Raw genomic sequence first — 17,499 nt, forward strand, 5'->3', positions numbered from 1 at the left:
TTGGTGAAGGTAGGAGATATAGAAGAACCAATAGTTGCTTTGATCAACCATGGTTCTGAAATAAATCTCATGTCTAAAGATCTTTATAAGAAGCAAAAATGGCCAATTGATATGGAACATGGATGGGCAATACGAGCAGCTAATAACACATGAGGCGAATTATATGGAGCTTGTCCAGATGTCAAAATTTGGATTGGGGATGTTGCGACGGAGCAACATTTCTTTGTTCAAGATATAACATCTTATCCGTTGATTTTAGGACAACCTTATATCACGGCAACACCGATGGAAACAAAGGTACTTGACGATGGTTCTGCTTATGCAAGGGTACGGAGCAAAGATGGGAGGAAAGCTGTACAATTTCTAACATTACCTCCTAACCATGAACGGAATCGAGATAGGTTGAGGGAGAAACCATTGCCAAAGATTGTTGAAGGATTTAAGGATTTTGGGGAGGTACCACTGTAAAGCGAGATTATGGAGGTACAAAAGAGGAGGTACTCTCGCGAGATGAAGGTACCTTTGATGCGAGTTTTATTGGTATATTGGAGAATGGAAATATTATGTATAAGAAAGTTGATGATTTTAAAAGAAAAGAAAGAAAAAGATTATATGATATTGAAGGACAGTTACGCAAGATAGGTACATTGCAAGATGATAAGAGGATTATGGGTGTTTATGAAGAAAATGGACTGGAAGATTCATTGGAATTGATTACATCTATTGGGTTAGGGGATAATGATAAGATTGTTGAGATTCATTCGAGAGAGGTTTATACCATGCTTGAATCTTTTCAAGCACCAGAAGTCACAGTAGAGACGAGATATAAAACGGCAGATAAGAAGGTAAAGCCTGTTGCCGGACCATTACCAGAGGATTCTAAAGAACAAATGGGAGAAGCATCAAAAGAAGCAAGTTTAAGAGATCCAATGAGTATTGGACATCAGTTTACTGAAGAGACTTTTAAAGAATTGAAGATTGGTTCTGATGGTTCTTTATTGTCGGAGGAAATTACTTGCTTCAAAAAGATGTTGGCTAAACAAGGTAGATCGTTTGCCTTCAAATCTCATGAAATTGGGTGTGTGGATCCAAATATTATAACACCTATGGTTATCTTCACTGTACCGTATGTACCTTGGAATCTAAGACCGATTCCAGTACCGAGGGCACATTTACCTAAATTGGTGGAACTATTGAAAGAAAAGATAAAGATGAAAATATTAGAACCTTCATTTGCGCCGTATTCTAGTCGATGGTTTACGGTACCTAAGAAAAATGGGTCACTACGGTTTATTCAAGATATGCAGCCGGTGAATGCTGTAATTGTCAGGAATGCAGGAATTGGACCTATTGTGAATGAATTTGCTGAGGCGTTTACTGGAAGGGTGATCTATTCAATGGGTGATTTGTATTCAGGTTATGATCAATTTCAACTTGCCGAAGGAAGTAGAGTTATGACAATGATGAGGACACCGCTTGGATTGGTTAGAATGTGCACTCTTCCTCAAGGCGTGACCAACTCAGTTGCGCATATGATGAATGGGATGAATAAGGTATTGAGAGATTTTATTCCGAAAAAGACTATGCCTTTTCTGGATGATGTTCCTATAAAAGGGTGTAGAGAAGGAAACAAGGATGAAACTTTAGATACGAGGGGGTGTCGCAGATATGTTGTTGATCATATACAAGATTGTGAAAAGATTTTAACTCGGCTTGGAGAAGTTCATCTTACATTATCGGGTATGAAGTCCATATTTGGAGTGCGAGAGGTTGTAATTATTGGACATTTATGCGGATCTTATGGAAGAAAACTAGATCTGACTAAAGTTGATGCAATTGGAAGGATGAAAGAGGATTGTGGTTCTTTAATAGAGGTTCGCAGGTTTTTGGGTGCATGTGTATTTTATCGAATCTGGATCCCTCATTTTGCTCACATAGCGGATCCATTATATGAACTGTTACGCAAGGGTTACCGATTTGAATGGAAAGAAAGGCATATTCAGGCAATGCAAAGATTGAAGAAATTATTGATGTCACCTCCAATATTGAGGAAGGTTGATTATAAGTGCAATAGACCAGTGATTCTTACTGTAGACGCTAGTCCAATTGCCGTTGGATGGGCTGTGGGTCAAGATGATTCGAATGGGAGTAGATTTGCAGTTCGATTTGGGCCTAAAGTTTTAAGTATTCGTCAGCATGCATATTCGCAAGTCAAAAGAGAACTTTGAGGAGTCGTTTCGGCTATGAAAGCTGAAAAGGATTATTTGATTGGGACAGTAGTAGTAATTGAAACAGATTGCTTGCCATTGCTTGGAATGATTATTAACTGTTCAACGCCAGATATTGCAATGTTGAAATGGATTGCTTAAATTAAGTCACTAAATCCAGAATTTAAGCATATCACTGGAAAGGACAATTTAGTAGCAGACATGCTATCTCAAGCAAGATACCAGAGGGAAGACAAAATGGTTGAAGACATTGATGATATCGGATTGAAATTCTATTCAATATCAAATCTCAACAGAGAAGACAAGCTATTTCTTGAAGAATCTTATGAAGGAGAATTATTGGATATTGGTCATTATTTGAATACCTTGACTAAGCAGGGGAATTGGTCTACAGAAAAATTCAAACAAATAAGAAAAAAAGCATATGGATTTTTACTTCGATATGGATTCTTATGGAAGAGACCGAAGAAAGGAATTGGGATGCCACAATGAGTGATAGGCAAAAGGGAAGAAAAACTAAAATTATTAAAGGAGTTTCATGATAGTTTATGGGCAGGGCATAGAGGAATCTGGGCTACTTTTGCTAAACTCAAGGAACGATATTGGTGGAAAAATATGTATCGAGATGTACTCTCATTTGTAGAGTCATGTGAAATCTGTCAATCGTATTCTAATATCCGACATCGAGATGGTCTTCATCCTACGTATCCTCTGGCTATTCATTTTAAATAGGTTGTTGATTTGATTATTATGCCGGTTGGGTTATGGCAGATGAGATATTTGATTTTAGCTCGTGAAGATTTATCAAATCAAGTAGAAGGAAGAGCATTGAGGACAAAATCTACACAGGGGATTTGTAGGTTTTTGCTTGAAGATGTCATTTGCCGCTACAGATGCATAGGAAAAATCACTGCAGATCGTGGAGAATTAAATGCACAAGAAGCTCGTAAGTTCTTTGAAAAATGTGGAGTTAAACTATCACTGACTACTGCTTATAATCCGGAAGGGAATGCGAAAAGCGAACGCGGTCACCCGCCGATTGTGAAAGCATTGGTTAAAGCTTGTAATGGGAAAGTTGAAGAGTGGCCATGGCTTTTGTCATTTGCATTATGGGCTGATCGAACAACACATAGTTCGGTGACAGGATATATGCCAGTAGAACTTATGACAGGTCAAAAACCAATTATGCCGATTGAAGAAAAGGTACTTACTTGGAGTATACTACCATGGGAAGATGGATTGACAAGAGAAGAACTTATGGCTATTAGGATTCGACAATTGGAGCAAAAAACGGAAGATGTCCAGATAGCATTAGAAAGGTTAAAAAGAGCAAGGTTACAAAACAAGGCGCGATTCGATAAGCAACATCGATTGAGACCAAAAGCAATCGAGGAAGGTGACTGGGTACTTGTTTATGATAATAGTCTAGATAATCAACATAGTACTTTGCGGAAATTTTCAAAACGTTGGTTTGGACCATATGTTGTAACAACTGTTCATGATAATGCGACTTACTCATTACGGGAGTTAGATGGTACAAAATTGAAAATATCAATTGCAGAGAAGCGAGTAAAAATATTTAAACGAAGACATGCAGAGATGAATATGGAAGACCTTAATGAAGGTACAGAGATTCCGCTGCAAGAAGATGAAAGTGATTTGGATAATGAAGGTGACGAAGACGAACTCGACAAAGACGTAGGGGATATATTCTGAATCAAACAGCAATTGGGTAAATTGGTGCATACCGGAGGATGCACAGGTTCAGAGGGGGTGGATGTCGTGTTGTAACAAGAGTATACAGTGAAAATAAAAAAGAAAAAAAAAGAAGGAGAATTTTATTAATATTCAGTTACCTCGAATATTGGTAGCATCGACCAACTCCAACGCAAATACCGAGTGGTCAGGTTCAGTCACTCCGTTACAGTCAGCCGGGGCATACTGAAATGCTCCGTTCGATTCTAATAACGGGAGTTAGCAGGATGAGAAGGACCAATTCACACGACGGGTTTGAAGAGCCAATTGGATCCAATTTCGAGAATCCAATCTGGGTCCTCTTATTCAATATTACACCTGTATTGGTGGGGCAACTCAATGCAGTCTAGTTACGGGAAAATCCAGGTCTTACTACGGGCCTCAGTCAGTTTGACGCGAAGACCAATTTGACCCAATTACGCGAGCATCCTGGTTACTACGGGCATCTTACCCAATATGGGACCTGAATTGGTCGGGCGACTCAATGTGGTCCCGATTACGGGGTTTCGATTCTGTTTCGGGCTGTCCTGTTCTCTGTGCCATTTCAGGGAACGTTGTTTACGGTAAATGGATCTCTTAAAGATAAAAACGGAAGAGAAGGCCTTGATGACGTGAGCCAATTTCGGATCTAAGCTCTGACGATGGGAGCCAATTCCGGATCTAAGATGGAAGATTGAAGAAATTCAGAGGATAAGATTAGGGGAGAATATAGTTTTAGGGAGGGAGGTTTTTTTTTTTTTTTTTTTTTTTTTTTTTTTTTTTTTTTTTTTTTTTTGGGGGAATCTGGGGGGGAGCTAGTTTTCAAGTTTTTGCAAGGTTACCAGTTCGGTTTTTCATTGGAGGGTTTTGAAGATCAAGGGAATTAGAGAGAGGGAGCTTCATGCTTCGGGTCGGGGAAGGAAAGACATAGAATTTGGATTTTTCTTCTTCATAGAGTTTTGGGAAGACTGAGGCAATCGCTGTTGAAGTCAGTGTTGTAATGGTGAATCGGGATTTTTAAATGAAGTGGGTTTGAATACTCTTGACTGTTTTATAAAATCGAGTTACGTCTGTGATTGAAGGATTAAAGGGGTTTCTATAGGATTGAATATGCGGAGTGAATGAAATTTATTGGGTTAATCTAACAGGACAGTCAGTGGATACAAGATCGTAAGTACAAAGGGGTATTGAAGATTAACAGTTTGGGTTGTTCGGGGTTCTCTGTAACGTCTAGAGACCTATCGGCTGGGGCAAAAAAAAAGACTTCGACAAGCAGTCGAAGAGCATCCATATAAATTTACAGTACATTGTTGCAGTCGTTTATATTCCAGCAGTCAAAAACTGATAGACTGCTTGACTATCGGCGAATCTCCATACTACCTTCTACAGCTAGACACCCGGCGCGTTCTCGAGCAGGAAAGCATGTAATACGACAGTGTCAAAAATGCAAAGAAGTTACAAACAAAGATAGGAAATGGAATGTTATCTTGCCTCAATCTTGTCTCTTTTATAAGAGAGATTTTCATCTTGGTTTTGATGGATGTCGTTGATGAAAAACTTTGACTTTAGCTGATGCATTTGTTAGATTCCTGGATGGCTCCCATGTACGTTTACTAATATCATATCCGCGCCAATGAACAAGATATTCCAGCTTATTTCGGCGCCGCCTTGAGTCTAATATCTCTTCCACCTCAAATTCTTCATTATTATCTACTTCTGTACGAGGCGGTGGCATTTGTCTTCTTCCTTGTATATCCACTGTCTTATATGGTTCAAGAAGAGACACGTGGAATACAGGATGGATCTTCATTGACTCCGGTAGATGTAACTGATATGCAACTAGGTTGATCTGTTCAGAAACAGAAAAGGGGCCAAGCCTACGATAGTCGAACTTGTCACAAGGTCGAGTAGTCTTGATATTGCGACGAAGTAGCCATACTTTATCACCCACGTTGAGTTGTGGTTACTCCTTACGATATTGATCTACGTTTACCTTTTGTCGTTCTTGAGCTTCCTTTAATTGCGTCTTCATTATTGCATGTAACTCTGACAACTGATTTGCCATATCTTCTGCTGCAGGATTATCAACTTTTGAAAAATCAAAAGTATCAAGTCGTAGATGATAGCCATAATTGGCAAAGAAAGGTGTTTGTTGCGTGGAAGAATGTACCGTATTATTATAAGCAAACTCTGCCAATGGCAAAAAGGTTGTCCAATCATCTTGTTGGTAGTTGATAGTACACCTTAAATATTGCTCCAAGACTTGGTTTACGCGCTCTGTTTGTCCATCAGTTTGAGGATGGAAAGCCGAAGATAGTTTTATGTCCACTTTTAAAATCTTGAAAAGGGTCCTCCAGAATCTTGACACAAATTGAGTTCCCCTATCCGATATGATATCTTTAGGTAATCCATGATAGCGATAGATATTATCGATGAAAAGCTTAGCTGTTTCTTCACCTGTGATAGATTTTGTACATGGCACAAAATGTGCCATCTTGGTGAAACAATCTACTATCACAAATATAGAATCATAAGATCTTGAGCTTGGAAGATCTGTGATGAAATCCATAGAAACAGAAGACCATGGTTGTTCTGATATAGGTAATGGCTGAAGAGGTCCGTAAGGTCGATGACGAGGAATTTTTGATCTTGAACAAATATCACAAGATTGTACAAAGTCTTTGACTGACTTCCACATTTGTGGCCACCAAAAATCTCTTGATATGAGTTCCAAAGTCTTATTATATCCAAAGTGCCTTGCTGCTGGAAAGTCATGACGTGCTTGAAGAACACGTAAACGTGCTTCTCCTTCTGGAACATATAGGCGTCCTTCAAAATATAATAGATTATTCTTGAACTCGAACTTAGAAGGATCATGAGACTTGAAAGAATTATTCTCGATATCATGAACAAGAGGGTCTGAGGACATACTGGACTGGATTTGCTTGAGAACAGTTGAATCAACAGTCAATGTTGATTTCATTGCTCAGAGATGAAATTGCTCCGGTTTCAAGAGGACCATTCTTTGTTGCTCAAAAGCTGTATCTCTTTCTTTTGGTACAAAATAAGAATGTCTAGATAGGGCATCAGACAAACCTTATTGTTTTCCTGGTCGATAAGTGATAATGAACTCGAATCTTGACAAAGACATAGTCCAACAAGCTTGACGATGATTGAATACGCGTGTTGACATGAAATACTCGAGATTCTTGTGATTTGTATACACAGTGACTGGACTAGAAGCGCCTTCTAGATAATGACCCCATTCTTGAAAGGAATCTACAATCGCAAGAAGTTCTTTATCGTGGATCTCATAATTGATGTCGACTGCTGAGAATTTTTTTGAATGAAAAGCTATCGGATGAAGTTTGTCATCTGTTCCCATTTGTGATAAAACTGCATCCAAGGCAAAATCTGATGCATCTGTTTCCATAAAAAATACCTTGGAAAAGTCAACACGATATAAGACTGGTGCAGAGACAAACGATGTCTTCAAGGCTTCAAATGCTGCTTCCGCTTCTTGATTCCATTGGAATTTATCTTTACTAGTCAAGCATGTAAGTGGAGCTGCAACTCGTGAGAAATCTTTGATGAAGATCTGATAGTAATTGGCAAATCCCAAGAAACATTGGACATCTCTTACTGTTCATGGAATCTTCCAATCCATGATTGTTTGGACTTTCTTAGAATCCATCATGAGACCATCATTTGAAATGATGTATCCTAAAAAGTCAACTTGAGTAGTGTGAAATACACACTTTTCTATCTTGGCGTACAATCCTGCATCTCTAAGTTTTTGTAATACTTGACGAACATGTATTTCATGTTCTTCGACGTTCTTGGAATAGATCAGGATATCGTCTACATAGCAGATGACAAAATTGTCTAAGAATTCACGAAATATATCATTCATGAGATGTTGAAAAACAACTGATGCATTCGTGAGTCCAAAGGGCATGACATTATATTCGAAATGTCCATACCTGGTTCGAAACGCAGTCTTCCATTCATCTCCTTCTTTGATCCGTACTAGATTATATGCTCCTCTTAGATCTATTTTTATATAGATCTTAGCTTGATTCAACTGGTCAAAGAGTCCTGATATCAAAGGTAATGGATACCTGTTCTTGATTGTGATCTTGTTGAGTCCTCGATAATCAACACACATTCGTAAAGATCCATCTTTTTTCTTTACAAATAGAATTGGAGCTCCTGCTGGAGATTTTGAATGGCGTATGAAATTCTTCGCTAAATTCTTGTCAATATATGTCTTGAGTTCAGCCATCTCATCTTGCGATAAACTGTAAATTGGTCCAAATGGTGGATGAGTTCCTTCCTTGAGGTCGATTGAACAATCATATGGGCGATGCTCAGGAAGAATATCTGCATTCTTTTTTTCAAAAACGTCTTCATACTCTTGATATTGACTTGGAATGCCACTTGAAGTCTTTATGTTTTCAGAAATAGGTACAGCATAAATAGCAAAAGTTGATCCTTCTTTTGCTGCGTGTATAAATGCTTTTGCACCTATCAGTACGGGTTTTACTATACTAGACTTATAATTTTTTTCTTGGTTGGTAGAACTATTAATAATACTCTGAGAAAAGTCAAGTTTACGTGAATTCCAATCTATTCGAGGGTTATATTTTTCTAGCCAGGATAAACCTAAAATAACTGGATTAGACGGGGATTTAATTATGTTAAAAGCTATGTAGCTATCATGACCGTCTATTGTTACTTTTATAGGATGAGTTTCATGAGTGACATCTCCAGAAGACAAGGGACGACCATCTATGACTTCTACATGTACTGGTTTAGGTTTCTGTATAAAAGGTATTTTACGACTTTTAACAAATTATTCATCTAAAAAACATGCTGAGGCTCCCGAATCTAATAAAGCAGAGACTTTGTAATTCTTAGGTCCTAAATATAAGTCTATTATAAAATAAGAAGAGGGTTCTGAGGAGAGGATAGGACCTTCATTAGGAATTGTACAAGGTTCCAGCTGTACGGTCCCTATTATAGCTGGACGAATCCATTTTCCGACATGTTGTCTTCTTTGACCGCCGTACCCCTCATTTTATAGTTGCGTCATTTCTTTGGACAATGTTGAGCAGTGTGCTTAGGTTCTCTGCAATATAAACATAATCCTTCTTGACGACGACGAATCTTTTCTTGCTCAGTTAGGGTTTTAAAACATACCGCGTCAATTTGCATGTCTTCTATTTTCGAATGTATGTTTGGCAAAGATGTTGATGTTGCCATTGATTAATAACATTGAGGTTCCCATGAATGATTTTTGAATCAAAATTTGAAAAGTCGATTATCACATTTTACTGCAAAATCGATTGCTTGACTCAAAGTTTGAGGATCAGGTAAGTTGAGCATCAATTTCTTTACTTCGTATTGCAATCCATAAAGAAATTGACTGATGAGTGCAGCATCATCGCACTTGATGTCAATTACAAGTTGTCAAAATTGTGAAGCATACACTGTTACAGAGTGATTTCCTTGTCACAGAATTTGGATCTTATTTGTTGCAACACGAGTTGCATCGTGTTCACCATACATAGATTGAAACTTCGCCAAAAAAGCTTTCAAATTGTCCAATATTGGATTTTGTTGTTCAAGAAAAGATGAAAACCACGATAATGCAGAACCAGAAAGTAGAGTGCCAATAAACCTGACTTGTGATCCTGGAGTTGGATAGCTTTGCAGTTGAAGTTCAAATGCCAATTGTACTTGATTGATGAACCCTCGAAACTTTGATCTCGTACCATCAAATTTCTCGGGTAAGGCAATTCTTGGTTCTTTAGTGCTTACAGGGTGTTGTATAATTAGGGAAGGAACGTGATTTGTTGTAGATGTTGAAGCAGCTCCGATCATCTCTATATCCCCACTTTCTGCTATTCTTGTTCTTTCCTATGTTGGTAAATTGAGTTGATGCATCGCAAGCATTAACTCCCTCATTTGCTCTTGCATTTGTGCCATTGCACTCTTCATTTCAACAAGCTCTGCCATAATGATACTAAGAAGAAAAATTTGTTTGATACTGCTCAAGACAAAAGAAAAGAAAGACTTGATAACAAAGAAGATACTAAGAACAATATCAGTTTAGAAGTGGGTAATCCGCAAACTTCTAATACGCTTATGTCTTGTCAAGAAAAAGGGGTAATCGACTCTTACTCAAGAAAAACAAAGCTCTGATATTGTAAGTGGACTCTTGTCAATTTGTCAAGGACAAAGACTCGATGAGGGAAAATATACACAAAAAGGCTATCTCGATATAATAAGTCAAAATATAAACAAGTATGTATATTAAAAGGAAATTGGAATGGCTATTGCCACAAGACAAGAAACTAAAGACTCTTGAACCTGGACTAGAAGCAAGAAAGGAGTTGACAAGAGTGAAGAAGCCTTCACTCTTGTCTCTATATATACTATCTAACTAGGGGCTACGTGGCGACGTTCTATAGGACCTCCAATATGTGTTGACTTTGTAGGACACATGCCTTGACTTACAAGGCAAGTTTTTCTACGTGTGGGCCACATAGTTAGCTTGATCTTCAAGTTAACAACATGTGTGGTACATGGCCAACTTGTTGACCACGTTTCTAATCCAAAAAGTCAATTAAAGACACCTATGAAGTCAAAGCAGCGTCTAGGAAGTTTCTAGGAAGCTTCCATATTAAATATTATACAATTAACTTACTTTTATCTACTTTTACTTACTTCTATCTATTTCTATATGTAATTATTAGCTTACATGATTATGGGCGTGACACTCAGTCGGGATAAGCTTGGTGCTATCTCTTCTTCTTAGTTTTCTTGTTTCTTTTGTGTTAGTATTGATTCTAATGAAGAGAATCGATTTAATGAATCAATGTTTGATTTACAAAGTTGTTTATGGATCACTAATTATCAATTATTGTGAAAGATTGATGATGTATAGAAGTTTCCAATCACTGTTTATCGCAAGGTTGTGAGTTTAGTAGAGAGGAATTATAATCAAAGAAATTATCTCGATCAGATTCTGTGGATTAGAAGTTATTCATTCCAAGGTTTGGGTTATACTTGTGAGTTCGTGAATTACATAGGGTACTGAAATTGATGTCATGGTTATTATTGTATTGATATGAGAGAGTGGATAGTAGGAGGAAAAGTTAAGTGTTCTTTGGTATTGTAAGCATTGAGCAGTAGCAGTTAATTGTGTGACCCTAACAATTGGAGCTCATATACATGGTCTTTTCTTGTGTTCGAATTGCCCAATATAGGTTTATTCTGAGAAGTTTCTTTCGGAATAAGTAAAACGATAATCACAAAGGCCAATTTGATCCAATTACGGGGACATCCAATCCAGGTCTTGTTGCGGGCTTCTTACCTAGTATGAGACCTGACTCGGTTGGGCAACCCAATGAGGTTCCGTACACGGAGGCTTCAATTCTATTTCAAGTTGTTCCATTCTCTATTTCATTTCGAGGGAAACGTCCTTTCTGTGGAAAGATCCTCTTATAGGCGGGAATTCCATGGAAGCACGGTCGGATGTTTTAATTTCGAGTCTAGGACAAAAAAATAGGAGACGTCACGGAGTTAAAGGAAAAGAAAGAAAAAAAAAGAGGGCATTTGAGAGATCAAGGATTTTGGGATTGGAGAGCTAGCTTCAAAAGGTGTAGAATTAGATTTCATAGGGTTTGAGAGGACTTTGCAATCATTGCTCAAAATTAGTATTTGTATTCATGAATTGGATTTATAGGATTTGGAAGGACTTGCAATCATTGCTGAAAGTCAGTGTTTGTATTGGTGAATTGGATTTATAGGGTTTGGGAGGACTTTGCAATCATTGCTCAAAGTCAGTGTTTATATTAGTGAATTGGATTCATAGGATTTGGGAGGACTTATAATCGTTGCTGAAAGTCAGTGTTTGTATTGCTGAATTGGATTTATAGGATTTCGGAGGATTTTGCAATCATTGCCCAAAGTCAGTATTTGTATTGGTGAATTGGGTTCATAGGGTTTGGGAGGACTTGCAATTGTTGCTGAAAGTCAGTGTTTATATTAGTGAATTGGATTTTTGCAATAAAATAACGGCTAGTACTCTTGACTGTTTTGTGAAATTAGAGAGACATCTGTAGTTGAAATTTTAGAAGTGTCTAGATGGTTGAGTATGCCAAGTGCATGCAAAAATTTATATTAATCTAATGGTACGGATAGAGGATATTTGATCATTAGTATAAAGAGGTATCAAAAGTTAGCATGTTGAGGTTGTTTAGGATTTTTGTAATATCTGGAGATCTATTGGCTGAAATAAGGTGAATTTGATGCGGTAAGTTGAGGACTTAAAAGCGGAGCTGCAAACAAAGTTTGAATTAACGGTTAGAGAAGGAAAAATTGCAAGTTACAGTTCGTCATCAACATTTAAGCAGTGGTCAAGGGATATCAGTGTGGATTTACGAAGTTTTCTTGCAATCTGTAAGTTGCATTGGATTGAACTTCTTGAGCATTTAGAAGACTTGTAAAGACACTAGACGTAGAAGTTTCACAACAATCGGACGGTCAGATTGAAAATTACAGCTTGCCAAAGCTCACTGTCTAGGATAAGGGTTTAAAAATAAATAAATAAATAAATAAATAAATATAAATAAAAATAAAACTAACAAATAACAGAAGAAATTGTGCTTATAATATCTCAAAGATATTAAAAATAGTATTTCTAAGTACTTTGTATTGAGAGTAAGCTTTTATATTGAAATTTGATTTTATTTTTTTTACTAATTATAGTTATCATCTACAACTTGATACTTTTGACTTTTTAAAAGTTGATAATCTTACGATGGAAGATTTAGTAAATTATTTGTCAAAGCTATATGTAACATTGAAGGCGCAGTTAAAAGAAGCTCAAGAATAATAAAAGATCAATGTAGATGTCTATCAAAAGGAACAACTACCATTCTATATGGATGACAAAATATGGTTACTTTGCTGCAATATCAAGACTACTCGTCCTTGTGAAAAATCAGACTATTGTAGGCTTTGACCATTTCCTATTTCTACACAAATCAATCCAATTACATATCGTTTATACCTATTGGAGTCAATAAAAATCCATCCAGTATTCCACATGTCTCTTCTTGAATCATACGAGATAGTAGACATACTAAAAAGATGACAAGCTCCACCTCCTCTTATAGAAGTGGATAATAATGAAGAATTCAAAGTAATGTCAAGGACAAGAACTCGATGAAAAAACAATTCAGACAAGTGAGCTTTTACTCAAAGAGAGGTAACAAAATATATATAAACAAGTATATATATTGAAAGAAAAACTGGAATGGCTATTGCCAAAAGACAAGAAAACTAGAGACCCTTGAAACTAGACTAGAAGCAAGAAAAGAGTTGACAAGAATGAAGAAGCCTTCACTCTTGTCTCCATATATACTATCTAATTAGAGGCTACGTGGTGACGTTCTAAAGGACCTCCAATATGTGTTGACTTTGTAGGACACATGCCTTAACTTACAAGGTAAGTTTTTCTATATGTGGACCACATAGTTAACTTGATCTTCAAGCTAACAACATGTGTGGCACATGGCCAACTTGTTGACCACGTTTCTAATCCAAAAAGTCAATTAAAGACACCTATGAAGTCAAAACAGCGTCTAGAAAGCTTCTAAGAAGCTTCCATATTAAATATTATAGAATTAACTTACTTTTACCTATTTTTACTTACTTCTACCTATTTTTACATGTAATTATTAGCTTACATGATTATGGCCGTGACATTACCCCCCCTTCTAGAGACGAGTTCCACGAGGAGCGATCATCATATGTTGAGAAAATCTATGATGCGACGAATTATATTCGCCACATACCCTGATCTCTGTTCTCTTCGAAGATGATTGATAGGGCCTCTCAACCATCGGTAGTATCCCATACCAGGGCAGGAAGACCACCCAGTTATTTGATCATTATTGAGGCCTTCGTAACTTCCTTCGAATAGAATATTTAGAACACCATTAGGAGTTGTTCCTACCTCTAGCAAAATCACCAAACATCAGGAGTCCCTTCCCAAATCATGATACCAAACGCGTTGTATCTCACCATCTATTCGAGGAAGAACATGTCATTCTTGAAGATCTTCATCTCGATTGCGTCGTCTTGAAAGTTGTGACAATCGTAATGTCTCGTCTGGCAGGTCAGCAAATGAAGGATCTTGAGTTGAATCCACTGGTTGCTGGTTCTCCATCTCTTGAGCGCCACTACTACAAAGAAGCTATGAATAAGAATTGAAAGTAGAATGTTATCTTGCTTAGATGTTGTTTCTTTTATAAAGAAGGTTTTTATCTTACTTTTGATGGATATCGTCGATGAAAAGCCTCCACCGCCTTTGCTGCATTTACAAGATTCTTTATTGGCTCCCATGTGCGTTCACTAATATCATATCCGTGCCAATGGACAAGATATTCTAATTTATTTTGGCGTTGCCTTGAATCTAAGACTTCTTCTACTTCAAACTCTTTATTATTGTCTACTTCTATAGGAGGAGGTGGGGCTTGTCGTCTGCTTGGTATGTCCATTGTCTTATATGGTTCAAGAGGAGACTCTTGGAATACTGGATGGATTTTCATTGACTCCGGTAGATGTAAACGATATGCAACTGGATTGATTTGTATAGAAATAGAAAATGGTCCCAGCCTTCGATAGTCCAACTTGTCACAAGGACGAGTGGTCTTGATATTAAGACGAAGTAGCCATACCTTATCACCCAATACGAATGATGGTTGTTCCTTTTGATAGACATCCGCATTGGCCTTTTTTTATTCTTGAGCCTCTTTTAACTGCGCCTTCATCATTGCATGTAGCTCTGATAAATGAATTGTCAAATCTTTTGCAGTAGGATTATCAACTTTTGAAAAGTCAAAAGTATCAAGTCGTAGATGATAACCATAATTAGCAAAGAAAGGTGTTTGTTTTGTAGAAGAGTGTACCGTGTTATTGTAAGCAAACTCTATCAATGGCAAAAGAGTTGTCCAATCATCTTGTTAGTAATTAATGGTATATCTTAAATATTGCTCCAAAACTTGATTAACACGCTCCGTTTGTCCATCACTTTGAGGATGGAATGCGGAAGATAGTTTTATATCCACTTTAAAAATCTTGAAAAGAGTCCGCCAAAATCTTGATACAAATTGAGTTCCCCTATCTGATATAATATCCTTGGGTAATCCATGATAGCGATAGATATTGTCAAAAAAGAGTTTAGCTGTTTCTTGACCTGTGATAGATTTTGTACATGGTACAAAAAGTGCCATCTTGGTAAAATGATCTACTATCACGAATATAGAGTCATAAGAACCTGAGATTGGAAGATCCGTGATGAAGTCCATAGAAACAGAAGACCATGGTTGTTCTAGAATGGATAATGGCTAAAGAAGTCCAAAAGGTCGATGACGAGGAGTTTTTGATCTTGAGCAAACATCACATGATTGTACAAAATCTTTAATTGCCTTCTACATTTGAAGCCACCAAAAATCCCTAGATATCAGCTCCAAAGTCTTATTATATCCGAAATGTCCTGGTGCTGGAAAGTCATGATGAGCTTGAAGAACACATAAACATGCTTCTCCTTCTGGAACATATAGGCGCCCTTCGAAATAGAGTAGGTTGTTCTTGAATTCAAATTTAGATGGATCATGAGATTTAGAAGAATTTTTCTTGATATCATGAACAAGAGGGTCTGAAGACATACTTAACTGGACTTGCTTAAGGGAAGTTAAATCAATAATCAATGTTGATTTTATTACTCCAAGGTGAAATTATTCCGGCTTCAAGAGAACCATTCTTTGTTGCTCAAAAGCTGCATCTCCTTCTTTTGGTGCAAGATAAGAATGTCTAGACAAGGCATCAGATAAACCTTGTTCATTTCTTAGCCAATAAGTGATGATGAACTCGAATCTAGATAAAGACATGCTCCAACGAGCTTGGCGACGATTTAATACGCATGCTGACATAAAATATTCGAGGTTCTTGTGATCCGTATACACGGTGACTGGACTAGAAGCACCTTCTAGATAATGACGCCATTCTTGAAAAGAATCCACAATTGCAAGAAGTTCTTTGTCGTAGATCTCATAATTGATTTCTGCTGCTGAGAATTTTCTAGAATGAAAGGCTACTGGATGAAGTTTGTCATCTGTTCCCATTTGTGATAAAATCACACCCAGAGCAAAGTCCGATGCATTTGTTTTCATAAAGAATGCTTTGGAAAAATCAACACGATACAAGATTGGTGCAGAAACAAACGTTGTCTTCAAAGATTCAAAAGCAACTTTCGCTTCTTGATTCCATTGGATTTTGTCTTTACAAGTCAAACGTGTAAGTGGAGCTGCAACTCGAGAGAAGTCTTTGATGAAGATCTGATAGTATTTGGCAAATCTCAAAAAACATTGGACATCTCTTACCATTTTTGCAATCTTTCAGTCTATAATAGTTTGAACTTTCGTAGGATCCATCATAAGTCCATCATAAGTCCATCATTTGAAATGATGTAACCTAAGAAATCGACTTGAGTAGTATCAAATACACACTTTTCTATCTTGGCATAGAATCCTACATCTCTTAGTTTTTGTAACACACGACGAACATGAAGTTCATGTTCTTTTGGATTCTTAGAATAGATCAAGATGTCATCCAGATAACATACCACAAAATCGTTCAAAAACTCTCAAAAAACATCATTCATTAGATGTTGAAAAGCTGTTGGTGCATTTGTAAGTCCAAAAGGCATGAAGTTGTATTCAAAATGTCCATACCTAGTTTGAAACGCAGTCTTCCATTCATCTCCTTCTTTGATGCATACTAGATTATATGCTCCTCGAAGATCTATTTTTGTATAGATCTTAGCTTGATTCAGCTCATCAAGAAGTCCGAATATTAAAGGTAGTGGATACCTGTTTTTGATGGTAATCTTGTTGAGTCCTCGATAATCAATTTACATCCACAATGATCCATCTTTTTTCTTCACAAATAGAATTGGAGCTCCTGCCAGAGATTTAGAATGGCGTATGAAATTCTTAGCTAGATTTTCTTCAATATACTCCTTGAATTCAGCCAACTCATTTTGTGATAAACTATAGATTGGTCCGAATGGTGGTTGTGCTCCTTCTTGAAGGTCAATTGAGCAATCATAGGGACAATGTTTCGGGAGTGTATCCGCATTCTTTTTTTCGAATACATCTTGAAATTCTTGATATTGGCTTGGAATGCCACTTGAAGTCTTTTCACCAGTAAAAACGGGTGTAGCATAAATAATGTATGGTGATTCTTTCATAGCAGCGTGCAAGAAAGCTTTTGCACCTATAAATTCGGATTTAATTGAACTGGACTTATGACTCTCTACTTGCTTAACTACACTGTTAGTTATACTTTCAGAGAAAGTGAGAGTTCGGGAAATCCAGTCTATTTGAGGGTTGTATTTTTCTAACCACGATAAACCTAAAATGACTAGATTAGAGGGAGATCTAATGATATTAAATACTAC

The sequence above is a fragment of the Physcomitrium patens genome, chromosome 24 (genome assembly GCF_059467195.1).
Source record: "Physcomitrium patens ecotype Gransden chromosome 24, ASM5946719v1, whole genome shotgun sequence".
Taxonomy (NCBI): Eukaryota; Viridiplantae; Streptophyta; class Bryopsida; order Funariales; family Funariaceae; genus Physcomitrium; species Physcomitrium patens.